Source organism: Nycticebus coucang, chromosome 8 (assembly GCF_027406575.1).
Source record: "Nycticebus coucang isolate mNycCou1 chromosome 8, mNycCou1.pri, whole genome shotgun sequence".
In the NCBI taxonomy this organism is placed as follows: domain Eukaryota; kingdom Metazoa; phylum Chordata; class Mammalia; order Primates; family Lorisidae; genus Nycticebus; species Nycticebus coucang.
Genome location: NC_069787.1, coordinates 34,799,004 through 34,813,851, shown reverse-complemented (window position 1 = coordinate 34,813,851; position 14,848 = coordinate 34,799,004). Strand labels below are relative to the sequence as shown.

The window sequence follows — 14,848 nt, the reverse complement described above, 5'->3', positions numbered from 1 at the left end:
AGAGACACATTATTTTTTTTAGAGACAGGGTCTCACTCTTGCTCAGGCTGGTCTTGAACTTCTGAGCTCAGGCAATCCCAGAGTGCTGGGATTATAGGCATGAACCACTGCAACCAGCTACTGCAAATTACTTTTAAATGATTGAGCTCTGAAAAAACATATATACACATACACCCACACACACTCTTTAAGAAAGCAAATGTTGTAAAATATTAGTTATTAGTGAATCTAGGGGATATTCCTTGTGCTGCTCTTTAAGTAATTTTGACATTTTTTCCAAATTCAAAGTTGGAGGAAGTTGAGTAATCAAGTTCAGAGAAATCTTTAAATGACGCACCCAAATTGCTGGCAATATTGTTAATTGTAGCTTAGTCTATCCCTTGGTCTCTGCTCAGGCTTTGATAAACGATATCCTCATTAAAGTCAGAAACTTCTAAAAGTCAAAGACTCATAGGACTTCAAGTACCTATGTCAAAAGTGTTTGTAGCTAGAATATATAAAGAATATGCACAATAACAAAAAGACAAACCAATTAGGCTCGGTGCCCATAGCACAGTGGTTATGGTGCCAGTCACAAGGGTGGCGGGTTTGAACCTGGCCCAGACCAGCTAAACAACTGCAACAAAAAAAACAATAGCCATGCATTGTGGTGGGCGCCTGTAGTCCCAGCTACCTGGGAGGCCGAGGCAAGAGAATCTCTTGAGCCCAAGAGTTTGAGGTTGCTGTGAGCTGTGACGCCACAGCACTCTACCAAGGGCAACATAGTGAGACTGTCTCAAAAAAGAAAAGAAAAGAAAAGAAAAAGACAAACCAATTAAAAACTTGGCAAAAAAATTTCTCCAAAGAAAATATACAAATGGTTAATAAACACATGAAAAGAGTCAGTAGCGCCTGTGGCTCAAAGGGATAGGGTGCCAGTCCCATATGCTGGAGGTGGTGGGTTCAAACCCAGCCTCGGCCAAAAACCACAAAAAAAAAAAAAAAAAAAAAAGAGCCAGTAGCATTAGCTACTAGGCTAATGCCAATCAAAAACATAATGAGATGCCACTTCCCACCCACTAGGATGGCTACAATAAAAAAAGACAATAATGAGGGTTGATGTGGGCATGGAGAAATTGGAATCCTCACACATAGCTTGGGAGAATGGAAAATGGTATAGCTGCTTTGGAAAACAGTTGGGTAGTTCCCCCCAAATTAGGCATAGAGTCACCATATGACTCAGCAATTCCATTTCTAGACAAATACCCCAGAGAACTGAAAAACATATCCATCCATGATCACAGCAGCATTTATTCACAAGAGGCAAAAAGTGGAAGTAATCCAAATGTCCATCAGCTGTGGCATATCCATACAACAGGAGTGTGTTTGGCTTCAGCAATAAAAAGGAATGACATACTTATAGATGTTACAACATTAATGAACCTTGAAAACATGATGCTAAGTGCAAGAAGACAATCATAAAAGACTAGACATGGTATAATTCCACTTATATGGAATACAAATCTATGAAGACAGAAAGTAAATTAGTGGTTGTCAGGGGCTTGGAGGAAGAAGGGAATGGAGAGTGACTAATAATAGGTATGGAGTTCCTTCAGGGGGCAATGAAAATGTTCCAAAATTAGATTTTGGTGATGGTTTCACAACTCTATGAATATGCTTAAAAAACAGAGCTATATACTTTAAATAAGTGAGTTGTGTGCTATGTGAGTTTTATCTCAATAAAGCTGCCTTAAAATATACAGTTGAGCCACGAACAACACAGATGTTACTGGTCTCTGCTCTGTCAAAAATCCATGTGTAACTCTGACTCTCTAAAAACTTAACTACTGATAGCCTAATGTTGACCAGAAGCCTTACCAATAATAGTTGATTAACACATATTTCATAGGTTATTTGTGTTATAAATTGTGTATATGTGTATATATATTGTATATTGTATTCTTATACTAGAGAAAAGCAAATGTTATTAAAAAAATCATGAGAGAAAATATATTAACTATTCATTAAATGGAATTGGATCAGCATGTCATCCTTCATCCTCATCATCTTCACATGAGTTGGTCTTGCTGTCTCGGGTGGCAGAGGCAGAAGAAAATCTTCATGTAAATGGACCTGAGCAGGTCCATTGGGACATGTTGTTTAAGGGTCACCTGTATATGTGCACGTGTGTCTGTGTTTATACACATATACACATGCACAATCATGGCCCAAAAATGTGTTTTCAAGTAGCTTTTCCTCTAATTTTGGCTGTTTCTAACATGAGATTTCTTTCTGTCTGCTACAACTCAGAGATTAAGTCCCCATTTTCCCTTCCAGACTACATACTACAAACCTCCAGCTTTGTAGAGAGACAAAGAAAAAATACAAAGAGCAAAACTTGCCTCCCGCCCTCCCCCCCCCCCAGCATCAGTCGGCACTCAGTCACTCTGAGTTCCTTCCTCCCACACTGGGAACATAAGCACAAGGCACTGACTGATCAGCCAGTTCCAAACTGTCCCTGGGCAATGATCACACATACAGGATCAGGCTGGAAACTGCTCTCTGAGGCAGCCTGCTTCTGAAGCATCTGCTTTCTTAGACGAATTGGGAGTTTAAGACAAGGAAAGAAGGAACCAGGTTTTTAAAGGGATAGAAAATGGTTTACACACTGCTGAGAAGAAGGAGGGGAAAAGAAAAGAATAAAGGAGAGGAATGAGACATACAGGGAAAAGAGATTTGTACATGAGGCTGGAATAGTCGCATGATGTTTTAGCCTGTCCAGCATCTCTGATTTTCCAACTTAGTAATTCCTCCTGTGTTGCTTCTCTCTCTTTTTTTCTCTTTCTCTGAGCTTCAGCCCCCTGGGTTTGACTGGGGTTGAAGCTGAGCTCCAGAGGAGGTCCCATGACCTGGGTCTAAAACCAATCCATACATTCATTCTCTATGACACAGTGATTGGGTTGGGGACAGACACATGACCCAGTTTGGCCAATGAGATTCAGTCTTGGGATTTCTATTGGCAGAAACAAAGAAAAGGAATCTGTGAAGATTTTAAGCTAAGAGTTACTGTCAGGGATCTACCTGCCACAAGGGAAGGACTTGCCCGATAATGAGAAACAAACAGGAGGAGCCCCTCGTGGTATCAATGGGACCCTAGGTCTACAAGCTAGAACTCTAGCTACAAGCTAGAACTCCTTACAATTTGAGCTATTGACTTAGTAATTCCTCCTGTGCTGCTTCTCTCTTTTTTTCTCTTAAACTAATTTGTATGAACATCCTGACCCTTGCAACATGAAGAATTCTGCTTGACATGGAAGGCAATTAGAACTCCATTGATAATTCCCCCAAAGACCACTAACAACAGGATCTGTGATCGTTAATTTTATGTGTCAACATGGCCAGGCCACAGTACCCAGATATATTTGCTCAAGTATTATTCTATGTATCTGTGAAGGTATTTCTTAGAAGAGATTGACATTTATATCAGGAGACTTTGAGTAAAGCATATTATTCTCTATAACATGTATGGGCCTCAACTTATCAGTTAAAGATCCTAATAAGAAAAAGATTGACCTTCAAAGAAGAAAGAATTCTGCCAGAAGACTGCTTTCTGACTCAAACTACAACTCTCCCCTGAGTCTCCAGCCTACTGGCTAAGTCTGCAGATTTTGGACTTGCCGGCCTCTACAATCATATGAATTAATTCCTTAAAATAAATCTTTTTCTTTTGGGGGCAGGACACAAGTATAAGAGGGACTTTGTCTAACAAATGCAATCCGTGTAACCTGATTCTTTGTAACCTCAATGAATTCCAAACAATAAAAAAAAAAGAGAAATAAATAAATCTTTCCTCCACATAAATGTGTGTATACACATCCTGTTGATTCTATTACTCTAGAGAACCCCAACTAATACCAAATGACAATCCCAAAGCACCTTGTTGCCTTTCAGAGTGTTAGGTTGGAAAAAACACAATGTTTGCCTACCTTCCCCCAACTTTAGCTCCATCTTCAACAATAATCATACCCCCTGCACAAAAGGCTCTGTGCAACATCCCGTGCTTCCTTCCATCAGCTTAATTCTCATCCAACATACCATTCCCATTTTACAGATAACAAAAGGGTAAGTGACTTGTCCAAAATCAAAAGGCTGGTCATTGGGAGTTCCAGGGATACAATTCATGTCTCCCTTGATCCATCTCAAAGGCCTCAGCCAGTAGGCAAGTGGCCCATTTTTCTGGGAGGAAATTCCTAAGGACTCTTTACTTTCTCAAAGAGTTGAGGCATCAAATGTAAAGTTACAAGAAGCAAAATCTCACCTAGACTCCACACCACCTTCCCCTTCTCCTCCAGCACTGCTCTTTCATTGAGATCCACTTGTCAATTTAAACACCTACTGTGGCTGTTGCTTTTCTAGACTAAATTGCTGAGTCAAAAGGCCATGGTCTCTGCCTTTAGAGAGTAGGATTTGAACTCTAACATGCAAAACGCTGATTTGGCTCACAGTCTTGAGCTGACAAGACATAACACCTCTCTACCAGAGACTTGACTGTCAGTACTTGACTTTCCACTGGGCCTCTGCTGTCCTGCAGATGGCAGGCTGCAGAGGACACTCCCCTCAGAGGTGTAGGCAGAGGCCTTCGAGACTCCATCTGGATAGAATGGCAGGCATCACTGTCTGTCCTCCTTGTGACAGAAGGAGCAGTTGTTTCCAAATGCCTGTCATTGATATCCCATCTCCATGACACAGGCCTAATCTCCATACCACCCTTAACATTATTTATTGAGTATAGTTTTAAATGGTTCCTTGTTTGTTAAAATAAAGTCTATTTGAAAAGGAAGTCTGACGTAATTATTATATATTAGTGCACGTGCCATTGGATTCTTGCTCTGCCACTCATCAGCCACATGGCTTTAGGCAAATTACTTAACCTCTCACATCTCCGATTCTTCATCTGCAGAAAAACCATTTGCAATTGTTATAAAGAGGAAATAATTTATAAAAAATAAATTTTAACAACCTATTCAATTTTACTAGACACCCTTGTTTATCAAAGGCTTTGAACCTCTTGCTAACTCTCATTTTGTTTAAGAAAGAAAGAAGGAGATTACAAATAATAGGGTGGTATTAATGGCCAAGTAAGTTGGAATTATTAGGATCAGGCTAAATGATATGTCATTAGAAAAGGCCCCAGGGTATACATGAAACACTTTAGTTCACCAAACTTGTATTAAATACCTACTTTGTGCCAGACACTGTGCTAGTTATGCTTGACAAACTATTCTAGTAAGAGTTACATCAAAAATAATTACATAAAGAACTTGGCATTTAATTCAATTATGTTTCAATATAAAGGAAAACACATTTCTAGATGCTCCTATTTTTAAGTGCCAAAATAAGTATAGAATTTCCTTTCCTAGTTTATTTATACCAGCCTTCAAAATATACTTTTAATTAATAGAACTAAAACATAATCTTAACTGTTATTATTACACTAGAATTCATGTAAAAGACACACACACACAAACCATTAGCACTGAGACATTCCCCCTGAGGTTTGTGTCAGAATTGACAATGTATTAACTTTTTCCTATGTACTTTGTTTAATGCAGATTTTGTATACCAATTAAAACCACCTTCTTCACTATCTAAAAACATCTCAATGACATATAAAATAATTTATAAACTGTTGTGGCATGTGTCTCATATTTTGGAAACACAGATGAAGAGAAAACAAAATAGACTTTCAAGTTCAACATGTGCTATTGGATGCTTGCTCTGCCACTCACCAGCCACTTGCCTTTAGGCAAATTACTTAACCTCTCAAATCTCTAGTTCTTTACCTGCAAAGTGAGCATAACAATAGTAACCCTGTAAAGCTGTTGGGGAATAGACAGGATGAAGTGCTCCAAGGCCCTAGATTAGATGCTTGGTACAGAGCTGCCACTGTACAAGGTCTGAGAATTTGGAGAACTTGCCACTGTGCACTTAGCAACACTGTACAAACAACTCGATAAGGTTTCACAACCTTGGTATATTAGTGTCTTACAGCTGTGTTCACATCAACGTGTGGCAATCTCTTGCTAAATGGTGCACATTATTGTTGCATGTTTTTGTGTGCTGTATGATGACAGCTCTGATGACCATTCCAGACAGAGCTCCAAAATTGCTTTGAAGGGTGGACTAGGTGCTGATGTCAGTGTCTAGCTACCTAAGGAGAATACTTCGAAGGGGATGTATCACTGCAGTCAGATGAGGTTTGTAGCACTTTTTTCTAGGATGAGTTTGAGAACTTTATTTTGAGACCTCACACTATTACTCTTCAACAGAAGGGCATGGGAGACATTGCTGACACTGGGTATACTGCTTTATGTTAGGGATGACAATCTGAAAGGCAGGTCACATGAAGCAGAAAAACATGTTGGGTGGTATCTTAATAAAGTAAGGATCCAGCAAAGGTTCCATCTTAAAGAGGCAGCTGCTTTCTAAGCTTCAGCTGCCATTAACAGCAAGGGACATTTGTTAGGCTGTCATACTAAGGGTCCAAGGGCCTTACATCTACTCCTTAGAACCCCATCTGGTAGCACCTATTATCAGCCCCAGGTTATAAATGGGTGAACAGAGTCACAATGATAAGTAGTTTGTCGGACCCTGCCCAGCTAGGAAGTGGCAAAGCTAGAATTAACACCTGGGCATCCAGTTTTCAAAGCTGGTCAGTCCTCTTTAACCACTGAGCGCAGTGAGTGGTTCTCAAGCTTTAGGAGGCATCAGAATCACATGAAGGATTTATTAAAAATTGTCAGGACCAATTCAGTGGATCAGGGGAGAAGGTAGGACTGAGAATTTGCATCTCTAATAAGTTCCCAGGTGATCCAAGGACCACACTCTGAGAATCATCATTCTACACTGTTCTTCTAAGACTGGTCCAGCGCCCCAGATCTTCTGACCGAGTTACATTAGAAGCCAGAAAAGTGGTCTTTTGTATGAGGGCTCTGTATATTTAAATGGTGACCACTAATTCCATATTTTTAAAAATACTGTGCAAGCTAAAAAAACAAACATCAAAAACATTAGCAAGCCAAATTTAGCCCCTGGGCTACCAGTTTGCAATTTCTGCTTTGTGTGTCCAAAGCATTTTTAAGACATTTATGCAACAAATGTTTATTGAGCATGTGCTACATGCCAGGGGACATTCTGGCAGCTGGATATACAGAATGAGAACAAGACACAGGAGAACATCTCTCTTCGCCGAGGTTATATTTGGGGTGAGGGAGTGGAGAAAGGTGGAGAAGATGGGGAAAAAATCATTAAGCAAATCAAAAAGATCTTTCCATCTATGGTAAGCTCACTAAAGAACAAATAAGAGAATGTTAGGCTGCGTGATTTCTTTGGTTATTTACAAGTCCAGGAGGAGGAAGGGAATGTATGATATGCTTCTATAACAGATGAGAAGCAGGAAAAATAGGTGAATTATACATCACATCTGACATCCAAAGTCCCCCAGCCCAGGAACGGCAGAAGCAGACCACTGCCTGATTTACCCACCATCACCAATTCCATGACATCACTTCTCCCCCAGTGTAGAAGGTCAGACTGTCAGAGTTTTGCAGGCTGCCTCTGCAGGTGAAATTTAGCTTTAATTGTCTTATCGCTACTCTGACAACGGCTGCTGCAGATTCATTTTAGAACTCGGCACAGGTGCGCTCTGTGGCTGATGTTCTATCTATTTTCAAGGACGAAAGGAAGGAATTAGAGAAGCTGATGTCTTCTGCTTTAAGAGTTAAGACGAAGTTATTTTTTCCCCCCAATCAACTCATGTTATCTCATTTCAATTTTCCAGAGTGTCTTCTCATCATAAATTAAACTGGGTTGCCAAATCCCAGAGCAACAAAAATGGAAAGGTAGTTGGGAGGAGGAGAAGAAAAAGTTTTGGAGCTTATGAAAGAAAAAAAATGTTTCTTTGTCCTTGAAGTACAGTCATTACATAAAGGAGCTGTACGTGATGACACTAATGAAAATGATGAGGATGATGATGGTGATGTTTAAAAATAAAAACGAGCATGACAAGGATGCTGCTGCTGACCTGTCTGCCACTTCCCAAATATTCACTAATTAAAGCCACAGGATTCTAGTCTGAGGTAGGTAAGGAGCCATAGGCCTATTTTACATATTTAAAAAAAAAAAATCCCAGATTTTCTTAAACGTCTTTGTGAATTTCTTAAAATAGTTACTGCATTCTTGATTCCAGGAGCTAATTCAATTTCAACAAAACATCCCCCTTTTTTAAAATACTTGGAAGACAGATACGCCGACTTTCCGTGTGCCTTAATTATTTTCAAGTCAGCACCAGAGGAGATGAGCTGTAGCCAGTGGTATGTGCTTTGACAAATTTGACATGCAATGGAATGAAAACACCGAGGCAGAGTTCACAAAGAGAATGCCAATAAGGAAATTCCAAGAGTCCTCCAACTCCATCACGGTCCATTTCAGAAATCAGCACAGGGCAAACCTTGCCTCTGGGAACACAGCTTGCAAAGGTACTGGGTGTAAGAGGAAAAAAAATCCATCGAAAGTCCATGACACCATTAGCAACACAGCCTTGTGTTCTCTGATTGCTTCATGGGGAGAAAAAGGCAGTGTGGGAAGAATTCTAAGTTTGAGTAGCAGTTGTCATGAGCAAGGCAGAAGCCCTTGGAGTCCCAGTTTTCTTACCTGTGGAACAGAGGTGATGATGAGAATGCTAGCTGCCCTTTCTACCCTCCTCAGGAGGATAAAATGTCATACTGTATGGCTCTTTCGTCTCGGCCGCCGACATGCCATCCAGATTGAGGAAGACCCGGAAGCTTCGGGGCCACATGAGCCACAGCCACGGCAGTATTGGCAAACACAGGAAGCCCCCAGGAGGCGGAGGTAATGCTGGTGGCATGCATCATCACAGGATTAACTTCGACAAATACCACCCAGGTTACTTTGGGAAAGTTGGTATGAGGCATTACCACTTAAAGAGGAACCAGAGCTAATGCCCAACTGTCAACCTTGATAAATTGTGGACACTGGTCAGTGAGCAGACACGGGTAAATGCTGCCAAAAACAAGACAGGAGTTGCTCCCATCATTGATGTAGTACAATTGGGCTACTACAAAGGTCTGGGGAAGGGAAAACTCCCAAAGCAGCCAGTCATTGTGAAGGCCAAATTCTTCAGCAGAAGACCTGAAGAGAAGATTAAGGGTGTTGGAGGGGCTTGTGTCCTGGTGGCTTGAAGCCAAATGGAGGGGAGGTTCATTAAATGCTATTTCCTTGTTAAAAAAAAAAAAAAAAGTCATACTATATGGAAACGGGAAGTGAAAAATCCAACCAAAGCAAGGGTGGACTCGCAAGTGACTTGTGTCAAAAGAAGTCCTCTTATGTTTCTTTGTACATATTATCACAGTTACTATATAATAATATCAAACACACAGTAGAGGCTTTGTCAGGGTTGTTGGTTTATAAAGCTCTTTGACCCCCTACAAAAAAGTTCACTCAAGGTTTTCTTCAGTCGACTCAGTCAACACACTTAAAAGATGCCCAAGAAATAGAAAAACAGTATTTTGGCTCTAGAATAGAAATAGCATCCGTTTTATCAAGATCTTTGCATTTATTTTCTAACCTAATCTTCACAGTCTTTTCAAGGGAGATATAACTAGCCCCATATTGGGATGAGGAAATCAAGGCTCAGAGAGTTTAAATAATTTCTTTAATCTTGCACAATGAATAAATGGCAGAGGCAAAAAAAGGGGCTGAATCTGCCCAAGTCCAAAGCTCCCTCATTTCTAAGTTCAGCAAAGCTCAATTGGTTGGTGGTCATGGCTGTGAATCTAAGTGCCCATTCTAGTTTCAGTAACTTCTCAACTTCCTTTATCTCTTGTGAAAAACTCAGTCCTTTCTATAAATATTTCTTACAAAATTTTCCTCTTACCAAAGAGAGGATTCTGGCATTCGCAGGACTCTACTGCGGAATCACCCTTGGGGGGCAGACACGCTAGACATGACTAGGGGATACAAAGGGTGCTTGTCAGAGGGGACACCTAAATGTCAATACCTAGACAAGACTCAGGATCGGCAGGAGGGAAAAAGACTGCTAGAGATTTACCTTCTTCCCTTGAGGTTTTAGTTCCCAACCCTACATGTTTATTAAAACCAAGTGTGGGTTTTAAAAAATGGCTATCTATTCTGGTGTCCCACATCCAGAGATTTGTATTTAATAGGCCTGGGGTGGAACCTCCAGTATCAGTAGCTATTACAAGTTCCACAGGTGAATGTATTATACAAGAAGAACTGTGAACACTGCCTTCAAGGACCTCCAAGTGCCAGTCACCATGTTGGCATTAGGGAGGCACAGACCCTCCCTCCTCCTAACAAAGGACCTTTCCATTAGCCACAGCACAACTCAAGTATAACCAGAACGTTTAGGCTAGTGCTCTCCAAAGCAGATTAAGTGACAATATTGGAGTTTGTTTTTAAATTAATTTTTAACTAAAACGTAAGGGATTAAAATTTACAGATATTTAATATATAGCGTGACACTGGAGTCCTCACTTGATGTTGATGTCAGATGGTCCTGTGGCATGCCTCCTATGTTGGCAATGACAGCACCCCATAGAAGGGTGGAAGGGCCACAATATGAGACAGGTGACATCAAGGCTAGATTTTCATGCACTGTGCACCCTTGAATGGGGACATCAAGGGCTAGATTTTAGTGCATTGTGACTTATTACTGACTTAACCAAGTGAAGTGGACTTACACATTTGTAGGTATGTGTATCAGATAACACAAGAAATAATTTTTACAAATAACCTAAATAGACTACTGCAAAAAAATCTATAGAGTGGGTATAACTGTAAAAATTCAAGCACATGAAAATGAGAGAATGGTTTATGCATATTTTATTTCTCCTATGGTCCCTCTGTATGCTACATTGGAAAGTAAAAACAGTAACAAGAAGTAGTAACCATAATTTGGTTAAAAAAATCAAAGTTATTAAAATGGCTCTTAAATTACGGATGTTGCATACTATTATTCACTATGAACTTTGACTTAGTATATGTCATGCTTTGGAATAGAGACAGTCCTCATTACACACAGTACCTGCCTACACAAATCTCAGTTACCCCAGTTTAGTTAAATAATACCAGTTCTCCATTATGATTCAAATTTCAGTTTCCATGGTATATTAACTATGAATAATTTGCATAAAACATAGATTTCACTGCATCAGTACACAAATGACTATGTAAACAACAAAAGTGCATCATGATCGGTGATCAAATCACAACATTTCTTTCAAAGTCTGCCAGTGATGAGTCATTGCACACCTGCTATTTAGCTCACTCTGAGACAGCAAAGCAGGTAGTTGTGTTGTGCTGCCTCCTTGTCTCCCAGTGATACACCTAGGTGACACCTTGTAGAAAGGCGTGAACTGGCCACCAAAATTTGAAAGTGTAGGCAAAAACCCAAAAAGCAATCCATTCTGGGAGTGAAAGACAAATAGAATATAAGTGGAATTACAGAAGAAACAGCTCACAGCAGAGTAAGGGAATCCAGATACGCAGCCAGAGGAATGTAATGAAGGTGAACTTGCTGACTGATGTGAACAGGAAAGTGACTGACAAAAACAATGAAGGTGTCCCAGAGAAGTGACACCAACCAAAAAACTCCACATTAAAGGAACTCTCAGAGATACTTTACAATGCTGAAACTAAAAAGTGTAAAATATTAGAAACTAATCTCAGCTTAAAAGGGAATATGACAATTTGCCAAGTTATAGACAATAAAAGGTCAGACAATTAAGTTCACAAACTCATCCTAGAAAAAGTCCACAAAACTCATAGCTGAATATCACTATGGTCACCAGATGGTCAAGGGGAGTACGTTCAAAGTGACTATAGTGATATTCAACAATGAGGTATGTGGCACTATTTTTAGAATGAGTTTGCAAACTTAAGTATCCAAACTCGTCCACTTGCTCTGTGTCATAGACATAAAACAAGAAGAGGAAGACAGGTACTGTCCAAACTTCTCTTGATAAGTTTTCTACCAAAAAAGAAACATTTTAATTCTTAATGTTTCTAATTTTAAATTGTAATATGCTAAATAAATATTAGTTTTACTATTTTTCTTATTTCCCTATGCATGTATAACCAACAATCAGAGGGTTTTTAATATTTTGAAAAAAAGTTTAAAGGTCACAATACAATTGTAATTTTTCCCTCTGCTTACTAAGATTTTTTTTTTGCCAAGTTTTGGCTTGCATGGTTATTTTTATGGTCCCATGCGACTGTGCAAAGCAAGAACTGCTTGTTTCATCTAATAATAGGCACATATGCGTATAATTTACCAATAAGTAAATATACATGGATTGGTAGTCTATGTTCAAACATTTTGTACTGATAAAGGGTACACATAAAGGCATTTGGGAGACCTCTGACTCAGGCGATGCTTATCAAAGAATGCAGGATGGCAAAAGGAAAATAAAGCAGTCACAAGCAACTAGATAGTCCAAGTCTCCTGGTGTCACTTTCCCATCTTCCACTTAAGGCGAGCTTTTCTTCCTAGCCTCCAGCCTGGTTGCAGGTGGCAGAAGACACCTTGAAGTGTGCCCCCTGGACCTCTACCATCTGACTCCTGTGTGGCTGCGTCGTCCTCAGAACACATCACCCAGGATGTCAGGCCTCACTCCAGCACTAAAGAATAAGAAATCTGTGTTTCAATAAAACCCTCAAGTGAATCTTTCTGTTAGTCTTCCATTTTATTTTATTTTATTTATTTATTTAATTTCTGACTAATATGAGGGTACAAATGATTGGGTTACATTGTTTACATTTCCTAGGTAAAATTCAAGTTGTAGCTGAGCCCTTCACCCGGGGGTGTGCTGTGTACCTATACGCTGTGTCTGTTAGGCGAGAGCACACCAATCTCCCTCCTTCTTTGCCCTCGCCTTCCCCCACCACACCTGAATTTAATTGTGTTTTTCTCTTGTGTGGGCATGTAGTTGTTTATCTACTGGCCTCATATTGGCCTTGAGTACATTGGATACCTGCTTTTCCATTTTTGTGAAACTTTACTAAGAAGAATATTCTTCAACTCCATCCAGGTAAATACAAAAGATATAAAGTCTCCATCTTTTTATAGCTGAATAGCATGCCACGGTATACATGTACCACAGTTTATGAATTCATTCGTGTGCTGATGGGCAAAACTTGGGTTGACTGTACATCTTAGTAATTGTGAATTGAGCTGTGACGAACATTCTGGTGCAAATGTCTTTATGGTAAGATGATACTTTTTCTGCTGAATAGATACATAGTAATGTGATTGTGAGATAAAATGGAAGGTTTACTTTTGCTCTTTGAGGATTCTCCATGCTTCTTTCCATAGGGGCTGTATTAGCTTGCAATCCCACCAGCAGGGTATAAATGTTCCCATCTCTCCACATCCTTGCCAGCATCTGCAGTTTAGGGACTACGTGATGTGAGCTAATCTTACTGGGATTAGGTGATATCTCAGGGTGGTTTTGATTTCCATTTCTCTGATGACTAGAGACAATGACCATTTTTTCATGTGTTTCTTGGCCATTCACTTGTCTTCTTCAGAGAAGGTTCTGTTCATGTCTCTTGCCTACTTGTAAATGGGACTGTTTGCTCTTATTCATCAGTTTAAGTTCTCTATAGACTCTAGTTATCTGCCCTTTGTCAGATTCATAGGAAGCAAGAATCTTTTCCCATGCTGAAGGTTGTCAAGTGAGTCTTACATGGTAAAATTTGAGAAGCATTGTCCAGATTTCTTAATGTCTGGACCTAAAAAAGAAACTCAAGGGCAAGGCAGAGAAAGAGACTTCTTGAGTCTGTTCGCTGCCGACGGCTCTGAGCTCCAGCTACTCCCCCCACCCTGCCCTCACTCTAAAGCCTGAAGGCTCAAGCTGCGGCGCTGCAGCCGGGTGAGAGACCGGGAGGGAGCTGAGTGTGCTTGCTGCCGGCGGCTCTGGGCTCCCAGCACCCCACCCCACCCTCACTCTCGGATCTGGAGGCCTGTCCCCTGGGAGTCCAGATTCTTGGGGGATTTGTCGGGGTGTGGACAGTACCCGAACTGCGGCTGGTGGGTCCTGACTCTGAGACACAGGAGTGAGGCTGGGGGAGAACCACATCAGAGCGGCAGTTCCCTGAGGCGGCTGAAGCCATACCCCCTGCCTCCCTGGGCAACCAGAGGAGGCCACCCCTGAGTATAGGATTTGCCTGAGGTGACTCACAGACCCAGGAAACTTACAGGGCAGGGCCGACTCAGAGAACTGAGACTTCAACCCAGAGAAAGTGCTTCACTGGGGTCAAACAGAAGCCAGCTGAAAATAAGTCAGAACCACTTAGCCCTACCACACCAGACAGGTCCCCAGTCTCTCAGGCCACAACACTGAATGGGCCCTCAACTAAACCCCAGGGGAAAAATCAAAGGGAGTAAAACAACTATGGGGCGGAATCAGTGGAAAAACTCTGGTAACATGAATAACCAGAATAGATCAACCCCCCCAAGGAAAGATATGGCAGATGCAATTGAAGATCCCATTCATAAACAACTGGCAGACATGTCAGAAATCGAATTCAGAATTTGGATTGCAGACAAGATTGATAAAATGGAATTAGGAATCCGAGGAGAAATTTAAAAGTTGTCTCAAGAATTTAACAAATTTAAAGACAAAACCACCAAAGACTTAGACACACTGAAGCAAGAATTTGCAGCCCTTAAAAATATGAAAAATACATTAGAATCCCTCAGCAACAGAATGGACCAAGCAGAAGAAAGGATTTCTGACATGGAAGATAAAGCCTTTGAATGCTCACA

The 14,848-nt window shown here is 40.6% G+C and overlaps 1 protein-coding gene and 1 pseudogene across 2 annotated transcripts in view; one reads left to right on the top strand and one right to left on the bottom strand.

Annotated features, from left to right (window-relative positions):
• PRICKLE2 (prickle planar cell polarity protein 2) overlaps positions 1-14,848 on the bottom strand; it is a 405,373-nt gene that overhangs the window by 255,671 nt on the left and 134,854 nt on the right. The gene's annotated exons all lie outside the window — the stretch shown is intronic.
• Positions 8,792-9,297, top strand: LOC128592230 (60S ribosomal protein L27a-like; annotated as a pseudogene).